We start from the raw sequence: 27,050 nt of genomic DNA on the forward strand, positions 1-27,050 counted from the left end.
TAATAGACTTGAACCAGCGATCATACAATACACTGCAATACATGGATGAGTTACGGAAACAGCGTAACTCGCTGAGCTGCGCTGTTTCCGTAACCCCCATAGTAGTGAATGTCAGTTACAGCTCCAAACATCATCCCCTCCCTGCTCCATGATGTGCCGGCACATCGTGGGTCAGGAAGGGGTTAAATAAGGAAGTGGTCGGGGGGCCCAGCGCTGCCGGATGCATTGACTGCCAGCTATAAGACGCAGGGACTATTTAGCAAGATTTATTCTTGCTAAAAACTGCGCCTTATAGTCCGAAAAATACGGTAGTTTTTTTTATGTTTTACTACTTTTACAAGGAAAAAAACGATTGTTTCAAATAAAATTAGTTTTGTGTCAGGGCGTGGCTTGGCTGTGGAGAGAGATGGACGTCTAACAGAGGAGCTCCTGCACCATTGCGGCTAAATCAACGACTGAAAGCCTCACAATTGGGTCCAATTGCTCTGCTAACTACTCCTGGTGTCCCTGGAAATGCTGAGGAAGAGACGACCGGTCGCTAAACCGGCAAAACTTACCGACTTCTACCCCCTCCAGGCACATGGAGAAGGGGACGACGCAGACTCGGGCTCACATGCCGAATCTATAGCCTCAGCGCCGCCAGAGGCTGTCCCGCCAGCTCAGCTTTCAGCTCTTACCTCCCATAAACAGCGCAGTTCGGATCCGTCGGGGTCTCCATACTTACCTCTGATGCAGAGAAACACTCCGGTGACAGACCCCGGGTCGCACAACGAGGAAGCTGACATCCATCTTCAGCGCTCCACACCACGTGGGTCGGCCATTTCGGCGCCATCTTCTCCCTCAGTTAGAAGTCCTGAGAAAATGAGGCAAAGACTTCTCAGTCCTGCTCAGTCGCCAGAAAGGGTAAGAAATCCCTCTTTACTTGCTACTTCTCATAAACACACTCCTATGGGAGAATCGTGTGATTTTCTGCAACAGTTACCTTCTTCCTCAAATCCAGTCACTGAATTGATGATGACGAATATGCTACAAGCTTTACATCAATCTCTTCATACAGGCTTGGCAAGCCTTATTAACCCCCTGTCTGCATCTGTGCAAGAAGTTGAACACAGAGTTCATCATTTAGAAAACAAAATGGGGTAAGTTACCTCCTCTCATAATGACTTAATTGATGCGCACTATGATATGCCCGATGAATTGGTTCAAGTCCAAGCTAAATTGGCAGACATGGAAGACAGAACAAGGCGTAATAACGTCAAATTTCGGGGTATTCCAGAGGAAGTTAACCCTCAAGATCTCAACACATACGCACAAGAATTTATTAAAAGCATTTTACCAGAATGTTCCCAAAGGGATCTGATTATTGACAGAATATCACCGTCTACCCAGACCCAAGCAACTGTCTGTGGAAGCCCCAAGAGATATCCTAGCACGTATCCATTTTTTTCATATCAAGGAACGTCTGATGGAAGCTACCAGAAAGAAGGACAGGATACCATCTCAATTTAAGATGATTTCGGTCTTCACCGATTTATCGGCAGCGACTCTACAAATGAGAAGAAATTTGATCCTCATAACACCAGAATTCAGAGAAAGTCAAATCCTGTATAGATGGGGTTTCCCAGTCAAACTTCTAGTGAAACGACACAATACTATGCATGTCATAGGTTCATTGGAAGATGGTTTGAAGTTGTTACAGCAATGGAATATAAAGGTTCATCTTCCATCAAAACCAGTGACGCAACAACCAACCCCCAACCACCTCATAAAGGTGGACCTAATGCTTATTTGCCCCATCTTCTTTTTGTGGTCTTTAAGTTAATTCCCCCCCCCCCCACACACACACACTTGTTTGCTAATATCGCAGGGTCTGTGTATAGGGAATCCCACCACTCATTAAAATAAGAGTTGCAGCCAATCTGGGCTGGTAAAGCAGACACATGGACTGCTTATATGGTATGTACAATCAGTCCAGGTATATATGTTTTTTCAAAAATTCTTTTATTTTCATTTTGAACATTAAGGAGATGATAAAAAAAAGTGCAAAGATGAGAAGGCACACACATCGGCACGCAGGCATAAAGTATAATTGAAAAAAGTGAAAAACAGGGTCAAGTAAGAAAACTAGCCAGTTACACACCGGCACCTGTTGAAATTTGCGGTAAACAAGAAGAACAATAAGACAAGAAGGAAGTAGAGAAATGCAGGAAAGGATATAGGAAGTGGAGGAGGGTCAGGAGACCACTCGAGGTATATATGTGAAGGGCAAGGCTGTTATTACACAGCTTGTCCTGATTGGCAGAAAAATTAGAGGGAAAGAGGTTAATTAAGTATGCTGAAAAGATCTTGCAATGTCTTTATCTAATATTCCAGCATCTATCAGGACTCAAGGACGTCCAGTTAAAGATATCTTACTGTATTTTATACCAAGTTGATTTCTAGAAACTTAAAGAAGTCTAAATATTGAAACCCCTGACATTTTATTACAGACATCTGAGAATTTAGATTCTTAGAAACATTTTTTGGTACAGGACAACTACTAATCTTCTCTGACTCATACAATAAATGTCTGAAGGGAGGTTCTTCATAGAATCCGAAAACCAAATATTGTTATAAAGTACATGAGTAAGAACTCGCGTGGTAGATGGAACTAGAGATAAGCAAGAAAGATATAGTAACTGTAATAAAGTTATCCTTAGACTCTCTTCACATTGCATTTTAGTTTTCCATCGGAGGTATAGGTCAGGAGGGCAGAGTGATTCCTAAAGCTCTGCCCGTGGACTCCAGCCCTCGGGAAGCTCCTGATGTCACTGTCCATATTTAAACAGTAACTTTAGGTGCTTCATCAGAGCCGGGGTCCCTAGATAGAGGAAGCATCAACATTAGCTCTGCCCAGGGAACGCTGGCCCTGGGCAAACTCCTGACATCACTGTCCATATACGGACAGTGAAATCAGGTGCTTCCACAGTGCCTGAGTCCTCGGGCAGAGTGGCTCTACAGAAAGCTATTTTAATATGTGGCAGAAAACCTTACTATGCATCCTAGGCTTCGTTCACATCTGCGTCGGGACTCCGTTCATGGGTTCCGTTGGAGCTTTCCATCAGGGGAACCCATGAGCGGAATCCAAACTGAAACAAACTGAATCAATACCGTAGTCGACTGCACTATTCATTCCGTCAAAACGACAGAACCCTTACACAATGGTGATAAACGGAAACCATTTGCACCAGATCCGTCAACATTGAAATCAATGGTGATGCAAATGGAAACTTATGGTTTCCATTTGTTTCAGTTTGAATTCCGTTCATGGGTTCCCCTATGAAGGGGGCCTTCAACAAATTTTTGCCCCTAACCTGCATAAGCATGACCTCAGTGATGAGGTAACCAGGCATGGTGGCTCAGTGGTTAGTACTGTTACCTTGCCGAACTGGGGTCCTGGAGTCCGACCAAGAACAACATCTGCGTGGAGTTTGTATGTTCTTCCTGTGTTTCCTCCCACACTCCAAAAACATAGAGCTAGGTTAATTGACTTCCTTTAAAGAGGCTCTGTCACCACATTATAAGTGCCCTATCTTCTACATAATGCGATCGGCGCTGTAATGTAGATTACAGCAGTGTTTTTTATTTCAAAAAATTATCATTTTTGACAGAGTTATGACCTATTTTAGCTTTATGCTAATGACTTTCTTAATGGACAACTGGGCGTGTTTTACTTTTTGACGAAGTGGGCGTTGTGGAGAGAAGTGTATGACGCTGACCAGTCAGTGACCAATCAGCATCATACACTTCTCTCCATTCATTTACTCAGCACATAGTGCAGCCACATACTCACACACTATCGTTACTGAAGTGTCTTGAGAGTTAATAGACACCACCTCCAGCCAAGACGTGATGTCTATTCAGAATCCTGACACTTCGGTAATGTTTGTGTGTGATTTACAGCACAGCAAGTGTAATCTCGCTGTAAACTGTCAGTTACAGCGTAATCTCGCGAGATTACGCTTGCTGTAACAATTGTCTACAATTCTTTAACAATTGTCCTAGTATGTGTATCTTAGTTAGGGATATTAGATTATGAGCCCCATTAGGGATATATGTGAATGTTGACAATCTTTGTACAGGACTGCAGAATATGTCGGTGCTATATAAATTACAGGAAATACATTTTTTGGGCAAATTCCTCTTGTATGTAGGTTACAGGCACATTCTAGTACAGCAATAAATTTTGGGTTAGTGCCCAAACTAGGAGCTGTCCGATTCCTGAGTTGAAAGTGCTTGGGTTTCATTCCCATACAGTTTTTACTCAAAGAGGCTCTGTCACCAGTCTATAACTTGCCTATCTCCTACCTAATCTAGTAGGCGCTTTGATGTAGATAACTACTGTTTTTATTTATTTTTTTAAAACCTTTATTATTGAGCAAGTTATGAACATTTTCTGATTTATGCGAATTTTTTCTAAATGCCCAACTGGGCGTTTTTTTTTTATTCACCAAGTGGTCGTTGTATAGAAAAGTGTATGACGCTGACCAATCAGCGAGTCTGCTGCCAGATCTGCAGGTAGTCCCTAAAAGCAGTGTCAGCTGCTGGTACCTCGGACGTATCGGGCACCGGTACGGTCATGAAAACACGTTGACCGTATAATACAGGGTCAATTACAGGTGGAGCAAAGATTTTACGTATTTAATATGCATATTAAAAAGTAATATTTTCATAACCTATGGAGCTACAATGTTTCTTCAATTTTAAGGCTGAATTCTGACTCAGATGGGCGCGGAGAAGAGGCATGGATGTCATTTGTTTTTCTCTTATTGCTATATTAATCAGATTTTTGCAAAAATATAATAGGCAGAGCTTCTTTTTAAGCCTGTATAAAGTAATAGTAACCCATTTTCTGGGGAGCTATCGGTGCTCATCAGTGTAAAGGAGATACTGATCTGACCAAGTAATGGAAACATTTACTGTGGTCCTGAGAAACGTATTTTGATATTATCAAGCTGCCGGCTTGTGAACACCGTGGAGTATTTTACACCGTGATGTTGGACTTCATTCTGAATGATCTGAGCCACTTCAAAGATGTAGGGATCCATAGATGCAGTTTTTTTTTAAGTAATTTGTATATCATCTGTAAAGGATCTGCCAGGCACAGCTTCTGTGTCAACGCCCATAGGTAATCAGTCTGCACCTGCTTCTATGTCTGTGAGACTGACTCCATCTTCCACCACTCAGGATGGCAGGCTTAGGAGTGGGAGAGCCTATCACAGCCTGGCCAGACGGAGCTAGCTCCCGCCCTCTGTCTATTTATACCTGCCTTTCCTGTTCCTCCTTGCTTGTGATTCTTCTCGTTTGGTTTCCTGGCCCTGCTGCAGCTTCTTGAACTATTTGTCCCTGCTTCATACTGACCCTGGCTTACTGACTACTCTCCTGCTCTGCGTTTGGTACCTCGTACACTCCTGGTTTGACTCGGCTCGTTCACTACTCTTGTTGCTCACGGTGTTGCCGTGGGCAACTGCCCCATTTCCCTTAGCTTCTGTGTACCCTTGTCTGTTTGTCTGTCGTGCACTTATTGAGCGTAGGGACCGTCGCCCAGTTGTACCCCGTCGCCTAGGGCGGGTCGTTGCAAGTAGACAGGGACTGAGTGGCGGGTAGATTAGGGCTCACTTGTCTGTTTCCCCACCCCCATCATTACATAATCATATAAATATTACTATTATTACCCTAATGTCATTGGGGTGGGTACTATTTCTGTAGTGTATACTATTAGGCTTCTGGTAAAGATTTTGAAGATTGGAGCAACAGCCATTTTGCTCCTGGGTCCTCTCGGCTGCCCCTTATACTACACATCCTTAGCAGTGCTGTTGATCTCTAGTAGCAGAGTTTGGGGTTGTGGACTGATGGGGTAAAGTAGGAGGCCCATTGCCTAGAACATAACACTTCATTATTGTCGTAGGTAACAGCCAAGGGATTACAGTAGTTGGAGGGGCGCATTTTCATTTTGCTATAGGAGCCCTCCATCTTTGCAATACCATTGCCGAAAGGTCTACATGATCTTTCTGTATTGAAACATAAGCCTCTATACCCACCATGATATTCCTTGACCATGAACACAACATTATACATCTTGTAGAAATATAACCGGCAGGGCAAGGCCCTGGTTTATTTTTATAATGTGCAAAAATTTTATACATTTTCCTAGTAAAAACTATTGTAGGTGTTGCCCAATTTGGACTGACCCTGATTAGATTATTGCTCTTCCTAAGACAAGATAATCATGGGTAGTCTGCTGCTGGGATCCCTCACGACAAATTGTTTTTGGTGGGGTACCCTAATTTTTTGTTCAAAATCTAATATTGAAAACACAAGACTATCCACAATCTCATCAGAGCCAAGGACTTGATGGAGTCGATTTCAGGGATCCCTGCTGCTGCAGTAGAGACTTCATGGATTAAGGTGGCTTCTAGCAGGTTAATTAACAGGCACAAGCGCTTGTTGTTAATGGCCATTCAGAGGGGCTGTCCTCCAAGGTCGTTCATGCATGCCCGTAAGCTGTGTCAAATTCAGTACTACTAGAGGTGCCATTTTACAGAAGAAGCACATGATCTGTTGGATGCCCTGAAATATCCACCCAAAGTCTCTGTACCCGGGAAAAGCCTATCATACCATTTGGTTGGGGCAATACAAGAGATCTAGCTCCTTATGAACTATTTATATGCCTTGCCAGGAATCACTTCATCCTAAAAAGGCAGAGCATGTCCATCCTGAACTTCCACAGGAAGATCTACAGCCTGCTTAGACTGTAACATCTTGGACATTTCGGACATCGATGAAGAAGGCTATTAACATCCCTCTCCTTCCCACTTTCCCCTTTATGTGTCTCTCCGTAAAGCTTTAGGCTTGTCATTTCTCCTCTCTATCCCCTTCTTCTCACACCCCATTCCACAGCCTTCACCAAAATTCTTTATTATCTGACTTGTTGCATTTAAAGGGGTTGTACAGGATTAGATAAACATGGCTACAGCCTACTTACTTTCAAAAACAGTGCCACACATTGCCCACAGGCTGTGCGTGGTATTACAGCTCAGCCCCATTCACTTCAAAAGAGCTGAGCTGCAGTACTAGACACAACCCATGGACAGATGTGGTGCTATTTTTTGGGGAAAAACGCAGCCACGTTTTTCTATCGCTATGATGAATAGGTATTTATTGTGTATTGCTTCGTAGCCATCGCTGTGTCGTAGTACACTGTACGTATGGTTATGATGGTTAACTGCAAATAAATTATTTTGAATCGCCGGCTCTACTCCAATATAAATGGTTCTTATGCTAAGAAATTTTTACCCCAGACTACCCAAGATATTGTGAAAGTTCCAAGTTAAAGTTTATCTGTGCCCATTTGATCTGATTAGATCTAATCAGAATGTCTCTACAGTCAGATAAAATAGATGACTAAGGCGGAAACAATTATTCAGTAATTTCTTGTAAATTTGCATTGTAGTTACTATCATAGGAAACATAAGCTTTTGGGCAATCCAAACTGAAAACTGCTTCATTTTCAGTGATAATGTCCTCGTTAAAACTGGGGAAACCGCTTAAGAACACCGGATAAATTCCATTTAAATATATTTCTTTCTCCGTTAATGGATCCGACCAAGACATGGAGTTACAGGTCTCATCGGTCAGGGAGATGGCTTCTCTAGAGTGTGGAGATTCAAGTTCCACTGGAGATACAGCTTCGTTTTGAACATATAATACAGTCGTACTGAAGAGGTCTATGTCCTGGGGGAAGCCGTCCTGTTCTGTTTTCTTACTTCCTTTACATTTATTTGGATAATTAGTCCAATTCTGATGGGGAAAAAAATGAATTAATTAGTTAAGTATTTAAATACTAACCCCGTGACAGTAATCTTTACATTTAGTATTAGTCTAACTCCACTGGCCCTGTGCTATATACCTGCATCTCCCTATCTTTGGTGAAAGTCCACCCGGTTTATGCGTGGGGACATCTTGCTACTTCCTGTCCTGTATAGTGGGTAGTCCTCCTCTACCCTGTTTTCAATGTACAGAATAACTACTAGTGACCTCAGATTTTTTACATGTATAGACGTCAAGGTCACTGATATAGGAAGCTGAGATCGCTGGAGAAGAAGTCATCAGAATTTTCAAGAGGGAAACACACAGAAGCTTGTTGCTATATATTTTATTGGTTTTGCAAGTGGTGTTTGCTGTGGTTGTCTAACAACCATTTGAGTCTTTGTCTGGATGACTACCATATGAGTGCATGTGGTTACATGTACAGGAAGGGTCACAGTTAGCTATATAATAGACTGCTCCTCCATGCCGTATCGGCTTGTCTTAGGTCCCTCAATAAGAAATACTTCACTGGAGGCATGTAAATATAGGATATAAACATGCAAAACAACAGGGAAAATGTACAAGAGCAAGCAAAATTGAAATGTATGTATATTGTACAGAGAGGAAGGCTTGTGGTAGACATCATTGTGTGGCAACTAGTGAAAGTGGCGTTCAATTAAACTGAATTACCTCAAGAACATTAATATCTGCTACATTGGCAACTAAATACATGTATTGCCTCATACGTCATACATATCTAAACTCCCCAAAATAGCCAGAAGAACAGAAAGTGGGTGACAATGAGTGTCTACTCCAGCCCAGAACAGATCTTTGTAGTGTTTATGTCTCAAAACCCGACGATCTTCACCCATAGCCCTAAAATCTGACTGGAAAAAACAAACAGTAAAAGCCAATTCAGTAATAGTGAGGAGAGATTATTCCAAGCAGGATTGAAAGGCATGTTGTAATTTCACGCCATTTTTCTGATGTTATTGTTTTAAACTGCTGGGAAATCCAGATTTTTACCTATTAGGACCTTTACATGGCCAGGGGTAAACCCTATTGAAAATTGATGGAACCATATAGGCACGGCTGGTGCAGATAAGAAACCTTTAGGTGCCCATACGCATTAGATGACCATCAGCTGGACCTGGGGAAGCAGGACTGGCCAACTATTTCATGTGTAAAGCGGTGTCCCGACTCTTCACCTATGGCTGATGTCATTGGTAGAGAAAGATTGGGCATGTTGGATGTCAAGATTCTCTATTTTTTGTTCCCACGGTAGATACACTGCTGTGAGAGGTGTCCCTTCTTTGCAGAGCGTGCATGTGTATAGGGGGTTTGGGAAGAATATATCTCGGTCGAAGAAGCGATTGGCTGACCGCTATCTAAAGTCTATAGCCAGCTGGACACATCACCAGCTTCAGGAATCAACTCATGAATGTCTAGAACCATAATTTGTCACTAGATCAATTCAAAAGTCTCATTTTGTCCATGCCTCAGCGTTGTCATGCAGACATCAAGGCAAGTGGAAGACCAGCAGAAAGTTAAAGGGTCACAATATTGTACAAATCCTTTATTGTCACTTAAAGGACCAGTGTCACGAAAAAAAAATTTTTTAGATCAATTTGACTTTAGTGTGTTATTAAACATTTTTTTATTTATTTGTGTGTTTGTGTTTGACTTTTTTTTATTTTTTCACTTTTTCTTCCCTATGGGGGCTGCCATTTTTTTTTCCATTTCTGTATGTGTCGATTAACGACACATACAGACATGGAATACGGCACATACAGTCCCATAGTGAATGCGAATGGGGCCCGTTCCATCCACTATGCTGTACGCTGTCTGTGTGGGAACGGCGCATGCGCCGCTCCCACACAGTCCAAGTTGAACTGTGCGACGTCCGGCGCCATTTTCCTGTGGACCGGAAGTCGCGGCCGGACAGTAAGATTACTACTTCTGGTCGCGGCTTCCGGACTTGTGCACTTGGAGCGGCGGTAGCAGACGGAGCGGACGGACCAGAGGGAGCGGCGGCGCCAGGAGCAGGTAAGTTATTTCTATGTATGTTCGTGTTTTAGTGTGTGATTACTACTGTATGTTAACCTACTACACTGTGTGTTAGCTCAAAAAATGGCGACACACAGTGTAGGAGGTTTGACCATTCAATCCCCTCGTTTCTCCCGGCTGTATGTTTCGGGTCATTGTCGTGCTGGAAGACCCAGCCACGAGCCATTTTTAATGTCCTGGTGGAGGGAAGGAGGTTGTCACTCAGGATTTGACAGTACATGGCTCCATCCATTCTCCCATTGATGCGGTGAAGTAGTCCTGTGCCCTTAGCAGAGAAACACTCCCAAAACATAATGTTTCCACCTCCATGCTTGACAGTGGGGACGGTGTTCTTTGGGTCATAGGCAGCATTTATTTTCCTCCAAACACGGCGAGTTGAGTTAATGCCAAAGAGCTCAATTTTAGTCTCATCTGACCACAGCACCTTCTCCCAATCACTCTCAGAATCATCCAGATGTTCATTTGCAAACTTCAGATGGGCCTGTACATGTGCCTTATTGAGCAGGGGGACCTTGCGGGCACTGCAGGATTTTAATCCATTACGGCGTAATGTGTTACCAATGGTTTTCTTGGTGACTGTGGTCCCAGCTGCCTTGAGATCATTAACAAGTTCCCCCCATGTAGTTTTCGGCTGAGCTCTCACCTTCCTCAGGATCAAGGATACCCCACGAGGTGAGATTTTGCATGGAGCCCCAGATCGATGTCGATTGACAGTCATTTTGTATTTCTTCCATTTTCTTACTATTGCACCAACAGTTGTCTCCTTCTCACCCAGCGTCTTACTTATGGTTTTGTAGCCCATTCCAGCCTTGTGCAGGTCTATGATCTTGTCCCTGACATCCTTAGAAAGCTCTTTGGTCTTGCCCATGTTTTAGAGGTTAGAGTCAGACTGATTAATTGAGTCTATGGACAGGAGTCTTTTATACAGGTGACCATGTAAGACAGCTGTCTTTAATGCAGGCACCAAGTTGATTTGGAGCATGTAACTGGTCTGGAGGAGGCTGAACACTTAATGGTTGGTAGGGGATCAAATACTTATTTCTCTGTGCACAATGCAAATAAATATATATCATTTTGACAATGTGATTTTCTTTTTTTATATAATCTATCTCTCACTGGTAAAATTAACCTAGCCTAAAAATTCTAGACTGTTCATGACTTTGACAGTGGGCAAACTTACAAAATCAGCAAGGGATCAAATACTTATATCCTTCACTGTATATCTATATATATATATATATATATATATATATATATAATAGATAGAGATAGGAGAGCAGGATTCTCCTCTTATATGTTGGCTGTGTGTAGACGACATTATAGTAGTTAGGCTCTGCAGAGAAGAAAACTGCTTAATAATGCAGAATACGTCATATAATAGTCAGAAATTGTGTTATTCCTAATGTACTCACATATGACAACGTATTCTGAAAAGTCACCCAAAAGGTTAGGTCCACTTTAATAATATTTAAAATATCAATAATTGTAATTATTTGCAAGATTTACTGTACTGTATTTTTCTAGAAGTACATTATTTTCCTGAATTCCAGTTTTTTTTAATATCATTAAGCAAAATAAAATAAAATAATTTAGAAATGTAGATAAAGCTGATATAGTTTTTTGAACACCATAAATTGTTTTCCAGACACATTTTCTGGTCATTAAAGGGAACATCGATATATATCCAATGAGATTTTTTACAAAATAAATAAATGAAGATGGCAGCCTGCTTATTAAAACTTCTGTACAGTAGTGCACTTGTGCCTGATACGAAGGGGAAAAAAATTAGTGCAACTTAAAGTCTGAATTTACCTGAAAATTTCCATTATGTATGTGATATAGCGGATGAAAAAAATCAGCTGCTGTGGGAATTTTCTTCAAGAAAGAGATATTTATTCTAAAATATAAAAGAAAACATGTTCGATGTGTGAATGAATGGATATTATTTTATATTATATGATCCAAGCTTCTTACGTTTACTGTTATTCTCGACTTACAGTTTTTACTTTATAACACAAAATACAAATTTATTAAAGGGGTTTATGAGATTTGAAAAACATGGCTGCTTTCTTCTAGAAACCGCGCCACTCTTGTCCATAGGATGTGTCTGGTATTGCAACTCAGCTCCATTCACCCCATGGGGCTAAGCTACAATACTGAACAGTCTTGTATGCCGCTGATAAGCAGGACTATTCCTGGGAAAACACAGCCAGAGCATTGCTGACGCTTAGGCCGGGGATTCCTCTGCTGGAGGAGGCCCTGACGTCACTCTCCATAGACAGTGGCGTAAGGGGATCTTCCTGGACCAGAATGTGATGTCAGGGGCAACGGAGTCCTACAGCAGAGTATTAGTATAGGCTCTGCTCTGGAACTCTGGGGAAGCCCCGGACATCACTGTCCACTTCTAGCATTCTGACTGGGACTCCAGTTCTGCTCCACACATCACTGTCCATATATGGACAGTGATGTCAGGGGCGACCCCAGACCCGGAGTCCCGGACAGAGCGCTACGAGCATATGGACAGTGATGTCAGAAGTTTGCCAAGAGTGATATCAGGAGTATATGGGGGCTTCCTCAGAGCAGGAGTCCCGGAGCAGAGCGCTAGTATAAGCTCTGCTACTGGACTCAGGCTCTGGGGAAGCCCCTGAGACGTCAGGGGCTAAGTCATTCGCCGGCGCACTCCTCCTTCGGCCTGCTCTCTCCTCTCTCTCGAGGGAGCTCCGGTGCCCCGCGGGCCGCAGATGATAGCCTCAGGGGCCGCATGCGGCCAACGGGCAGCGTGTTTGAGATCTCTGGCATAAGGGGCCATTTGTATTTCCTGACTATTGAATATTAAAAAGAATTTAACGACCCCTTAATAGTCCTAGTTCCTGGTATAGCGCTTTAGAAGAAAGAGGTCTAGTACATTAAGAGCTGTAACTGGGCTTTCCTTCACCTGGGCAAAGGTTCAGTTTGCTGCCCCCAACCCTGTATCTGAATACTCTTGCCAAGGCAAAGTATCTTGTTGGCATCTAGCACCCGGGGCATATCCTCTGGTAGCCCCCCCTACCTATGCCTATCAGCACAATTATTTGTCTCCTGGGGGAACAGAGGATCGGGCATGTGAAAATCTAACATACCCAAACCTTTTTACCGTTGGGGAACAATTGGGAGGCCTCCATTCAAATTAAATTGCGATCCCTTAGAAATAGGTTAGTTTTAAGTTCTTACCGTAATCTCTTAAAGGGAACCTGTCAGTACGTTTGGAGCCACTAAGCCACCAGCATGCTGTTATACAGCTGGGGTTTAGTGTTCCAAACATGGCTACTTCTAAAACAGATGAATGGGAATAATACGTAAATTAAGTCAGAACTTACCAAAAGGAGTCCGGCCGCATCGGGTGCATGTGCATTGCACATGAAGCCAAGGACAGTACACCTCACTTCACATCACATGCGCAGTATACGTGTAATGGCAGGGGGTAGGGAGACGGACAAGTGAGCCCTAATCTACCCGCCACTCTGTCCCTGCCTACTTGCAACGACCCGCCCTAGGCGACGGGGTACAACTGGGCGGCGGTCCCTGCGCTCAGTAAGTGCACGACAAACACGACAAACATACAAAGAACACAAGCAAGGAAAAGGGGCCGTTGCCCACGGCAACACCGTGAGCAACCAGAGTGGTGAACGAGCCGAGTCAAGCCAGGAGTGTGCGAGGTACAAAACGAAAAGCAGAAGAGTAGTCGGTAAGCCAGGGTCTGTATGGAGCAGGATCAAAAATAGCAGGAGCTGTAGCTGCGCCAGGAAACCACAAGGAAAGAAACACAAGCAATAACAAGCACCGAGGGACAGGAAGTGCAGGCTTAAATAGACCGAGGGCGGGAGCTAGCTGAGTCTGGCCAGGTTACGATAGGCTCTCCCACTCCTAAGCCTGCCAGCCTGAATGGTGGAAGCAGGAGTCAGTCTCAGGGATGTATTCTCAGGTGCTGACTGATTAGTTCTGGGAGTTAACCCCGAAGCTGTGCCTGGCAGATCCTTTACAATACGTCCGTTTTAGAGGTAGGCACTAAACCTCAGCTGCATAATAGCATGTGGGTGGTTTAGTGGCTCCAAACGTACAGACAGGTTCCCTATAAAAGGGTTGTTTCATTATAGGGCATATGGGCATCATGGGAGGGGGTCCTCCACTGAAAACCCCTCTATGAGCAAAAGCATGAAGTTGATAATTAAGAGCAGTTGCTGATCTGGCACACTCGGCCCATCCGTGTATTACATAAGTGGCCAGCACGTAATACTACATTTACTCTGTAGTGGGCACTGCAAGGGAAATGTGTGGCAAAATGTAGCATCCACAGGCAAGAACAGCTGATCACTGGGGGTCCCAGGAGATGGACCCACAGCCATCATCTCTTTGCAAGGGTGACTGTGTTTAGAAAAGGGGTTTTCTTTATGAGACAACCCCTTTAATAAACTGAATTCACTCAGAACATTTACCTCTGCGGTGCTGCATAGAACCATTTAATAGTTTTCTTACCTACCTTGAAGATAAGTTGGAGCGTAAAGCCAGGATCAACAAAATAAGTGTCATTGTTAGTAGAGTTACTATAGTGATGATCTGAATGATATCTTGTTGCACTCCTATGAGACAATGGGAAAACATTGTTACATGGAAAAAATTATTTCCGTCGCCACTAGAGGGAGCTCACTACATACTGATTTATGGGAGCTGTATAAATCCGAACAGTGAGCTACCTCTAGTGGCAGCTGCAGGCAAACCATATTTTATCATTTACCGTGATCGTTTTGTGAAGGGAAATATGGGATCTGGAGCTTTGGATGATAAAAACAGGGATCTGACCCCTATAAGAATTCTGCATTTATTTAGATTCAATTAAATAATAAGCACACATTTCTGCCATAGACGACGCTCATTAAGCCATCCAAAACCATATAATAGTCAACTATAGAAAAATATTATTATATAACCACTAAACTACCCTAGACCTCCAGGGATATTAGATATTAACCCATAACCACCATGCATCATGGATATTAATATTACTCTAGACGTACCAGGTACAGTATTAACCCCTCCGCCACTCTAGATACCCAGGGATATTACAGGGATTTGATCAATACCCCTTAAACCACCCATGTAAACATATATGATGTAGTAGATGTAGAAAGTTGCCAAAGTGTGTATAATTAGGGTTGGATGAGGAAAGAGGGGAATTTTTCAATCTCTTTCATGGATATTAACACACTTGGAAGTTCCCCTTTAAGAAAACCATTTACTAGACGGGGACAACGCAAAGACATATTTATTGTTTTTTTGTTTTTTATTTTAGTAGAATTACCCTTTAAGACTAAATATATTATGATTAGGTAATTTAAAGTGGTTGTCTCTTTTTTTACCAGAAACGGCGACACATTTTCCTGTCTCTGCTATTACAATTCAGCTCCATTCAAGTGAATGGGGCTAAGCTGCAATACCACACACAAGCCATGGAGAAGAGCGGCGCTGTTTCTGGAGGGAAAAAAAAGCTGACCCATTTTTCTAATCTCAGACAACCCTATTACACCAAAATGATTCTGTATAAAGAAAGGAGATAATAAAATACCAAAAATAGGAATCTTAAGCTCGGAACTCCATTCACTCCAATGGCTTTCATAGTGCAGACGATTTTCGGTTCTACAACGAATTTGAATATAATAGTCGGAGTCTTCATCAAACTTTGATAACAAAATCTCTACATATGAGTCATAGATCTGTTCCTTTATAGATTCCTGTAAATAGATAAATCTTATCAGTCATTTACAGTATCAAAAACGACATGTTATCCAATGAAATATTTTATCAATACATCATGAAAACACAACACAGTTTTGCAGATCTTAACGGTAATGACATTGTGAATATGCATAATGCTGAGAGTTACTGTAAGTATGACCGACCTTAGGGGTGCGTGCGACCTGTGCGGTCACACAGGGCGCATCACCTGCTCTTACTGAAAGGGACACCCCAGGTGACATGGCATCTAAGGATTGTGACCTATATGAGTGTCAATATTAATTACTTGAAATTTCAACCACTGCCAGCCATTTTGGAGGCAATGGAGAGCTATCTTTGGTCTCCCAGTCACCCAATATGCATATAAGTAGGGAGACTCCCATTTTCCTGTCTCTTCTTGTCTATGATTTTTTTCACTCCTATAATTTTGACATAAACTTAGTGTACTTGTATTTCTATACAAGGGGAAGGTTATTCCAGACTGAGGTAGGAGCACCCACAGGGCACCCTATATGCGCTCTGATAGATAGCAATGCAAACTCTTTCTCTTCCATTCATTTGAATGGTAGAACCAGCCCTGGAGGAAATTGTAGGACAATATGGTGCGTATGCAATATTAAATAGAATATATAGCATGCTGCTGCATATGTCTACACAAATGTGAAACAACCAACTGGAAACTGGTTGTTCGGCCGTCATCATATTTGGCATTGTGGTTCATACAGATGCCGTGATCAGTGGTTACGGTTTTTCAAAAGAATTCTAGAAGTTTCAGGGATTTTTTAAGGAAAAACCCTAGCAATTGCTAGAACGGAGGACCCTAGTCCCCCATCCCTCCACGCCAGCACGTTTGTAGTAAAGTGGAGTTTTATGGCAGTCGAGCACATTCCCTGCCGCTCCATACAACTCCATAGGAAGTACAGAAACAGCCCAGATTGGATGCTTGGCTGTTTCTATATCTCCAATATAGTTGTTTGGAGCGGCAGGGAACATGGCTCAACCTCCTGTCCATTTAACTACTGTTCACTGCGGACACGCTGATGTGGAGGAACCAAGGACTAAATTAGTGGTGGTCCCAGCAGTCAGTCCCCCACCAATCTAACATTTTCATTTGGATAGGTATAAATATTAATGGCTGGAATACCAGACTTTAGATGATGGATTGTGAGGTTAAGGATTCGTTCATATCTGCGTCGGGGTTCCGTTCATGGGATCTGTCAGACCTTTCCATCAGGGGAACCCATGAACGGAAACCATAGCTTTCTGTTAGCATTACCATTGATTATAATGGTAACGCTTCCGTTGCTAATGCTTTCCGTTTGTCTCCGTTCTGTAAGGTTTCAGTTTTTTTGACGGAATTAACAGCAGAGTCGACTGCGCTATTAATTCAGTCAAAAAAACTGAAACCCTACGGAACGGAGACAAACGTAAACCATTAGCAACGGAAGCATTACTATTGAAATCAATGGTAATCCTAACGGAAAGCTATGGTTTATGTTTGGTTTTCATTCGTGGGTTCCCCCGACGGAAAGGTCCGATGGAACCCACGAACAGAACCCAAACGCATATGTGAATGAAGCCTAATTAATATGACCTAATGTATAACCTGACATGCCTATAGAGTTTAATGGACAATTCCCATATGGCAAAAGGGTCTCAAATCACATATGTTCGGATGGAATACGTAAAGCCTGAACGCTGTGTTTTTTTTAAGCCTAATCCATTCATCTGTAAAATAAAGTTTGCGCTGTACTAGCTACCTGCCAGCTGGATGCTTCTTTCTTGAGCTGCAATTCATATTGTATTCTGGCAATTCCTCTATATCCACTATTTCCTCTCCACGTTATGTTATAGGCAGCACCAGTGAGAATGTATGTGAGATCAGAAGGTGGATCCAGTTTGACTAGAAGAAAATATTGACATTTTTATTGCTTTAGAAAATTACTGTAAAGGCCACAAATCCCATTGCTAATAAATACAGAAGAGGTGCATTACATATATAGCAGTCACTGTTTTCCTTCCTTTGCTCTCCATTTAGCAATTACTTGAAGAAGCTGCTCCCTTTCTGGACGACTCAAGCCTTCCTTGTAATACAAGGACGGCCATTCATCTGAACTACTACTACAGGGAAATGCCTGTCTGGCCATGCCTTTCCCTGACGATATCAGCTGTTTGCCGGGAGTGGGAACCTGGGCCATTCAACTGATCGCCCCAGGGGCTGCAATCTGTAAGGGGTGGACAAACCCTTTCAAGCTTTATTTACTTAAAATCTGAAGATCAATTTCCTTTTATTTAAGGGGGAAATACTATTCTTAGGATAAGCCATCAATGTATGATTGGTTGGCTGAATCCCGGAACCCCCACTGTATGGCAGAAATAAAAGGCCTCTCCATTGTTTATCCAGGCACAGCTCCATATATATATATATATATATATATATATATATATATATATATGTGGCAGTGCCTGATATAGCAGTCCGGTCCCCTTTAAAGAGGCTCTGTCACCAGTTTAATACTTCCCTATCTCAACGTTGTGTTACTGTTTACATTTATGCATTTTTTTTTATAAAAGCCCAACTGGGTGTTTTTTTACTTTTACCAAGTGCGTGTTGTAAAGAAAAGGGTATGACGCTGACCAATCAGCGTCATACAATTCTCTTCATTCATGCCCAGCTTTATTCACAGCACAACTTGCTCACGCTGTGACGTCACTTTCTCCCGCAGTTAACTGGAGCAACGGGGGAATGACTAGACATGGCCTCCAGCCGTGCCAGGACTCTTGCTGAGGAGGATAATCGTCCTGACACGGCTGGATGTGTTCCCTGCATGCTCGTCTTTAAAGACCGTTTGTATGAATAGGATATTTGCAATGAAATATCATGTCTATACAGGTAAACTTACATGTCTATACAGGTAAGGATGAGAATATACAAATAAAGGAAGCCCCTTGCATGCACTGTTTCTCCGAGGATCATCTCTCAGGGGCTGAGGTTTAACACAATTAAAGATTGTAAACTGTAAACTGTCATTTAAAACGAGATTACGCTTGCTGTGCTGTAAATCTCACTTAAACGTTACCGAAGTGTCAGGATTGTGAATAGACATCCCGTCCTGGCTGGTAGTGATGTCTATTCACTCTCAGGACACTTCAGTAACGTTAGTGTGTGTGTATGTGGCTGCACATAGTGATCTAGTAAGATCACTATGTGCTGTGTAAATGAATGGGGAGAAGTGTATGACACTGATTGGTCAGCATCATACACTTCTCTCCACAACGCCCACTTGGTCAAAAAGTAAAACACGCCCAGTTGTCCATTAAGAAAGTCATTAGCATAAATCTAATATAGGTCATAACTCCGTCAAAAATGATCGTTTTTCTAAATAAAACACTGCTGTAATCTACATTACAGCGCCAATCATATTATGTAGAAGGTAGGCCACTTATAATGTGGTGACAGAGCCTCTTTAAGACTAGAGAAAACAATCGAGCAAGCCTGCTACCACAGATTGCAGGACAGGGGCCCCCATTCTCAAGGTCGTGGTCCCTTAGGTGGGATAACCCCTTTAAGGGTTAGGCCATGTGTGGTCATTATACTGCAATGTATGGAAATCTCAGAGGAATATTAGGATTTCTGTAACTCTCAATTAATTTAATAGACGGTGACCTTGCATGTGGAACATCCTCTCGCGCCAAAAAAAGGTGGAGCTTAGCAGGAAATGGGGCGTGGCTTAAGATGCAACAAATTACAGCAAGAATTTGGCACAAAAAAGTTTTTTTACTTACTGTTACACCGTGGTTCAAAGCCTTGAATAGTTGCAAGAATTTGGGCAGAAGACGAGTCTTGTACTGTTATTTTATAATCATCCATATTATCAATAGTCAGGTCGGTTATATCGCAGTTAAAGCTCTTGTTGTATGGGCTGGATCCAAGATCACAGTTCCTAAAAGTTTCGTTATAATAATTGTCTATTAAAGTGCTGCAATAAAATTGTGGAAAAATGAAAACAAAATTTTTATAGGAAGGATTTCACTCAAAATGTAAAATTGTCCATATTTATGTAATCATCATCTGTGCCACCTCACATCTTGCCGAAGCCACATAGACACATTGCAAAACTAAGAATACCAACTCAGGTCACATAACCTGAGAAATGTCCCTTAAATCAAACAGTTGAATCAATATTGTTGCATTTGTGATCACAGCGCTTAATAAGAATCTGTGCAAATAGTTTTGAGAAAGGATTTACTGTCGTTTTGTGTTTACAGCTCCCATGCAGACTTATGTGTTACAAACTACTAATAAACTGTGTGTAGTCTGAACCTACAGTCATATGTTACTTTCTTTTATCTGACCCAGCTTTTTGAAAATCTTCAGACAGTAGAAGATCAGACTACATACTTTTGTAACCATATAAACACAAATGTCTGCTTTAGAGCTGTATACACAATATGGCTGATTTACCTTTTTTTTTTAATGTTTTTTTTTATTTACATAACATTGGAGCAATAACAAAATGTTCGTGAAAGTGATGTCACTGGATAATCACGGTACATTGATCACCATTGGTTTCTCTGCTACAATCAAACACTCTCAATGCCACCCATAATCCACTTCTCTGCCCTCCCTATTCCATATTTCTTCCCTGACTACCCAACTGACTATGTTCTTTCCTTTCCCAAATGGCAATGACTAAAACTTAGTGAGTGCAAGATGGGCTGAATACCATCCCTACCGAAGACCCCTGAGGAAGCCGGACCTCCCACCGGTATGCGTGGGTTAGGGATGGTATTTTGCTTCTTTGCCTGGACGCATTATTTTACCAATAGGTTATGCTAACTCAATTGTGGAGACTTTTGTTGTCACATTATTGTTGTTGTTTATTTTTTACTTGTACCGCTTTTGTATATGATTTGCTTTTCATATATTTAAGTCTGGCTGCAACATAGTTGAAACTTTATACTTTTATGGGTTTTCCTATGGATTTTCCTATGGGTTTTTCTTATGGATTACCGTATGGCCTCTTTCTTCTGTATACCGATTCTTAAAGTTTTTATCTGATTTCAAATAAAGTCTCGTTTTCATTACCTTTATAATTCTATGGGATGTGCGTTTTATTATAGGGCCCTTCTTTGCTATTGTTTCTTTGTTGTTTGCTATTTTGCGCCTGTTAGCTGCATGCCTCCTATTATAGATTCTTTGTGTCCAACTCGTTTCTTTTTTGCTGTTATATAAGATGGGCTGACTATACTTGAGTATTTAGTGATACTGTGTGCTTGTTTTAAATGATAAGGTGTTGTTGTTGTTTTTGGTGAGGAGGTTTTGCTCCTTTTAAGTTAAATATACAAGACAGTCAGACAAACCCTGGTGTACGGTGACATTATTCATAGTGTGAAAGCTTATACAGCACATATTTTAATCTAGTAAATGATAGTGTATTGGGGAAAACCCAAAGTTGTTATCAATGTATGAGAATCAAACAATAACCTCTGTACCCACTGACTGTAAGGAGAAAGAACAAGTTTTCTCACAGTCACCTGCACTCAATAACATCGGAAAAAGTTTGAAAATGTCACGTTTTTAAGACGCTACTGAAGCTTCAAATTAGTACCACCCAAATGGTGAGGAAAGGCATCATGAACAATTCCTTAATATAATCAAACCATGTCTCCTTTATCATTCTGGGGTGAGATTATGATAAAAAGCCTGCATGGCTATGGGGACGTCAAATACCCTGGTACAGTGATGTACCTTCCATTGTGGTAAGAAGGAGCTGGAACTCCTGTCATAGTGGCTACCTGCAGTGGCCACTGGAGGGAGCTCAGTGCAAAGCTTGCTTTGAGTTCAATACTACCTATATAAATCCATATTCCTTTAGCTCCCCCTAGTGGTGGCTGCATGCAGCCAGAATTGTATAATTTTTGAGTCTGAAAAAAAGAGCTACCCAATATAGATATATTAAGAAATGTATAAGTACTGAATTTTGGAGTTGTGGATGTTATATTTAATAAAGCGGTAGTACATTTGATAGAGCTCTCAGTGGTGAGTGGGATGCACACTGTTGTGTTATGGGGCCCTGTTATTTCGGTGTATGCAGAATTGGTGATTTCCATAAGGCTTCAATACCATGTAGCATAGTCTGTATTTAAGGAGTGGGCTCTTGTGATTTGCGAATAATAAACACCACAGCCCTTGTCAAAAGTCTAGTTACAGATTAGGGTCTACAGTTCGGGGCACAGATGTACTGCTGAGGGTATCTGCATGTGTTTTATAGTTTCTTCCACTTATAAGGGAGTGATTCATACAAAATATATTAGGAAATTGCTTATAATGTAATTCCCCAATATGATAAGTGGCTTTAAATTGGAGCTTCACAAGCTGTATATATACTACACACTTTGTACAAAAATGTCATAATCTTCCAATATATCCAGAAAGGATCAATACTTACAGGAGGAATGGCCCATTTCCAGAATATGATCCTTTGTACCAGATGCAGCTTATACGATTAGCATAATTGGTATAGCAGTCCAGATTTCCTGACCCAGTTACTGGATTGTAAAAAAAAATAGAATAAAAAAACAATTAATAAAAATAAAATCATAACTTATGAATTTCTATTCTACCTTTGCATACTGGAATTCTGCTGGAGCATTCTCACAAGCAGGTGTGTAACTAGGAAAGACTGGGCCCCATAGCAAACTTGACTGCCCCCCCCTAGGTGTCACACGCAGCCCCCCTTATAGATAGTGCCCCCTATAGATTGTGCCATACAGCCCCCTGTAGACAGTGATATACAGCTCCCCCTGTAGACGGTGTCACACCCCACTTGTAGATAGCGTCCCCCACTTCCTCCTTGTAGATAGTGCCATACAGCCCCCCTGTAGATATCGCCATAAAGCCCCCTTCAGGTAGCACCATACAGCTCCCCTGTATATAGTGTCACACAGCCCCACTCCCATGTATATAGTGCCACACAGCCCCCCTTAGTAGATTGCGCCACACACAGACTCATGTAAATAGCGCCAAACACAGAAACCCGTAGATTGCACCATACAGCCGTCCCCCATTGTAAATAGTGCTATACTGCCCCCCTAGTAGATAGTTCCACACAGCCCCCCTTATATATAGTGCCACACAGCTCCCCCTTGGATATAGTGCCACACAGCTCCCCCCTTGTATATGGTGCCACACAGCCCTCCCTTGTGTATAGTGCCACACAGCCCCCTTGTATATAGTGCCACACAGCCACCCTTGTATATAGTGCCACACAGTCCCCTCCCTTGTATATAGTGTCACACAGCCCCCTGTAGATAGCGCTACACACAGACCCCTGTAGATTGCGCCATGCACAGACCCCTGTAGATAGCACTCCACACAGCCTTTACCCCTTGTAAATAGTGCCATACAGTCCCCCTAGTAGATAGTGAAACACAGCCCCCCCTTTGTAGTGCCACACAGCCCCCCTTGTATATAGTGCCACACCCCCTCCCTTGTATATAGTGCCACACAGCCCCCCTTGTATATAGTGCCACACAGCACCCCCACAAAAAAGAAATATATTGTACTTACCTTGCCCCGTTCCCGCCACGGATGGAGAGCTGCACATCCTCTGGGCGGGACGCTTGCGCAGGTCAGCGTGATGCAGTGATGTCATGAGGGGGCCCGTGCCGCCTGGCCCATAAATGTTAGGGGCTGGGTGGCGCAATCCCCGTAATGGCATCGCTACCGCTGTAGCAGCCATAGCGGCTGCTAGCGGTGCCAGCGGCCATGGGACCCCAATGCCGCGTGCCCCGTAGCAGCAGCTACAGCGGTAGTTACGCCACTGCTCAAATTACACATTTATCCACAGCCCTTATTTAGAGGAAACAGGAGGGGTCTTGTTCCTAAGGATGATTGCTCCTTCTGGCCTCCTGATTGGCATGTTTGGGGCCATTCAGTAGGCACAATTTTACCCATGAATTCAGCTGTGATAAGGAATCTTGTGCTTGTAACAGGAGTTCTCCTTTAAGACTGAGTTCACACTACCGTCAGAGGCCGTTCGAAGTCTCTATCAGACGACGGACACCATGACAGAACCTCAATAGACCCCCATGATAGTCAATGAGGTCTGGTCAGGCGTCATTGGTGTCCGTCGTGTGACGGATCTTTCATGGTTTTTGTTATGACAGAGCCTAGGAAAAATGTTTTGCAGGCTTTTTAAATCATGTAAAATACTTTACGCCATCATAACTTCAAAGTACTTTATTGTACACGTCATTATGAGTAACGAGACACCCAATCTGTATATGTTTAATACATTTTTATTCAATTAAACATGTATTTAAAAAAATTGTTTAGGGGCAGTGGGTCTGTTAGTGTTTGTTTCTGTTCTGTCTATATGATATTACATTACTGCCTGTGTATATAATCTAAACCTAAGGTATGCCCTAAGGGTATGTTCACAAGGGCTATTTTCAGCGGTTTTTGGGCCGAAAAACAGCTGTAAAATCGGAAGCAGAACGCCTACAAACATCTGCTCTTTGATTTCAATGGTAAATACGGCGTACTGTTCGGAAGGCGCGTTATTTTACATCTCATCTTCAAATAACGGCGCGTAAAAAGACGCCCCGTAAAAAGAAGTGCATGTCATTTCTTGAGCCGTTTTTGGAGCCGTTTTTCATTAACTCATTGGAAAGACTGCTCCAAAAACAGGGCGTAAAAAATGCCGCAAAAAACGCGAGTTTCTTATAAAACAGCTGAAAATCAGGTGCTGTTTTCCATTGAAAACAGCTGTGTATTGTCAGCCATATTTTGTTAAGAGTGTGAACATACCCTAGCAGAGACTTATACTGGACAGCTCTGGGGGCCTCAGGTTGCCAGTATAAAACTGTCGGCCCTGGTGATCGCAATGTAGGGGCTGATAGGCAGATCACAAAGGGAGCAATCATCATTGATCGCAGTGCAAAAAGAGTTAAATGGCCAGGATTGGAGTTTTTTCTGATCCCAGTTGTTAGTGCTGGAGGGCAGCTATCAATCACAGCTATCCTCCAGCGGGTGATCACCACGCGACCACCATCACATGCATGTACTGTACGTTAGGATTCAGGAAGAGGTTAATCAATAAGGATGCAGTTCTTAGGATCTCATGACTTCATCTTGTTAGGACGGTTTTGTCTTCAATCATTGTATAGAAAAAACATTTAAATGATACGAATCTAAAAATTGGTGATATTTAGTTAGTCATATGTCACCAATGTATCATTCAGCACGGTATTGTTATCACTGATATCATTTCCTCGATCTCAGACTCACACAAATATACTCACACTTAGGCCGGATTCACACGAGCGTTGCGCATCTCGGACATGGAAAACGGAAGTTTTTCACGTCTGAGGTGCATCCTTGCTCTGCGCTGCGGGACGCGATGTCTCGCATCCCCCATAGATTAGAGTCTATGGAGGGATGCGTGAAGCGTGAAAACTTAGGACCTGTCCTATTTTCTCACGGACCCTTCACGCGGTCCGTTGAAACAACAGCCGTGTGAACGCCCACATTGAATTACAAAGGTCCGTGGGACGGCCGTTGTTTCAACGGCCGTCACACGGATGTTTAACACGCTCATGTGAATAAGGCCTTAAGGAGGTTTTACACTGGGCGATTATCGGGCAGACAAGCGTTCATGTAAACAGGGCAGCGATCAGCAGATGAATGAGCAAACTCTCAATCATCTGCTGATCGTATCGTTTTAAAAAAGTAACATATTATCGTTGTTGGCAGCACATCTCCCTGTGTAAACAGACGCGCTGCTAATATGATAATATTGTATGGGGACGAGCGATCGGAGTAACGACCACTCGTCCCCATACATAGCACCGTGTGAAAGGAGCAAACGAGCGCCGATCAATGATGGTGTAATAGGACCTTAAGGCCAATTGCATAGGGAGCCAATTAACCTATGATTAGGTTTTTAGATTGACGGAGGAAGCTGGAGTATTCGGAAGAAACCCACGTAAGCACCTGAAGAACATACAAACTCCATGTAGACGTTGCCCTTTTTGGATTTGCACCTCAGATCCTAGTACTGCAGGGCAACCATGATCCACTGTGTAAAGTTAGCAGATATCAACCATGTACATTCCTTGTAAGCAGCCTTGTGGCTCTATGAAAGAAATAGGCCTAGCTTGGGTTGAGCTCATACCTCCCCCCACCTAGCACGTAACTGCCCTCTTCATGGGCGCATCAGTGTTAGAAAAACCAAGAAGGAGGGATATGCCACCGATCTCTCATGCAAGAGATGGGAATAGGAAAGAGATAGCAAAAAAGATTTGGGTCACATTTTAATTTTTGCTAGTAGCCTTGTCCCTGGCAAATATGGCCATAAATGTTGTTATGGTTTTAGGAGGTTGAGGCTGTCTGACAGGGGCGTATCTAGGAAAGACTGGGCCCCATAGTAAACTTTTGACTGGGGCCCCCCCTCCCCTGGGTGTCACACAACCCCCCCCTTGTAGATAGTGCCTTTTTTACAAACCCCCCCTTTTGATAACGCCATACAGCCCCCCTGTAGATAACGCCATACAGCCCCCTTTGTAGATATCTACAGAGGGGGCTGTATGGCGCTATCTACAGAGGGGGCTGTATGGCGCTATCTACAGAGGGGGCTGTATGGCGTTATCTACGGGGGGGCTGTATGGCGTTATCTACAGAGGGGGCTGTATGGCGCTATCTACAGAGGGGGCTGTATGGCGCTATCTACAGAGGGGGCTGTATGGCGTTAGGGGGCTGTATGGCGTTATCTACGGGGGGCTGTATGGCGTTATCTACGGGGGGGCTGTATGGCGTTATCTACGGGGGGGCTGTATGGCGTTATCTACAGGGGGGACTGTATGGCGTTATCTACAGAGGGGGCTGTATGGTGCTATCTACAGAGGGGGCTGTATGGCGCTATCTACAGAGGGGGCTGTATGGCGTTAGGGGGCTGTATGGTGTTATCTACGGGGGGCCTATATGGCGTTATCTACGGGGGGGCTGTATCGCGTTATCTACGGGGGGACTGTATGGCGTTCCCTACAGGGGGGGGTATATGGCGTTCCCTACAGGGGGGACTGTATGGCGTTCCCTACAGGGGGGGGACTGTATGGCGTTCACTACAGGGGGGGGCTGTATGGCACTATCTACAGGGGGCTGTATGGCGCTATCTACAGGGGGGGCTGTATGGCGCTATCTACAGGGGGGCTGTATGGCGCTATCTACAGGGGGGCTGTATGGCGCTATCTACAGGGGGGGCTGTATGGCGCTATCTACAGGGGGGCTGTATGGCGCTATCTACAGGGGGCTGTATGGCGCTATCTACAGGGGGGCTGTATGGCGCTATCTACAGGGGGGC

General features: G+C 43.1%; 1 long non-coding RNA gene across 1 annotated transcript in view; it reads left to right on the forward strand.

Moving 5' to 3' along the window:
- LOC142656471 (uncharacterized) overlaps positions 1-27,050 on the forward strand; it is a 51,869-nt gene that overhangs the window by 15,316 nt on the left and 9,503 nt on the right. The window lies entirely within an intron of this gene.

The sequence above is a fragment of the Rhinoderma darwinii genome, chromosome 6 (genome assembly GCF_050947455.1).
Source record: "Rhinoderma darwinii isolate aRhiDar2 chromosome 6, aRhiDar2.hap1, whole genome shotgun sequence".
NCBI classification, from domain to species: domain Eukaryota; kingdom Metazoa; phylum Chordata; class Amphibia; order Anura; family Rhinodermatidae; genus Rhinoderma; species Rhinoderma darwinii.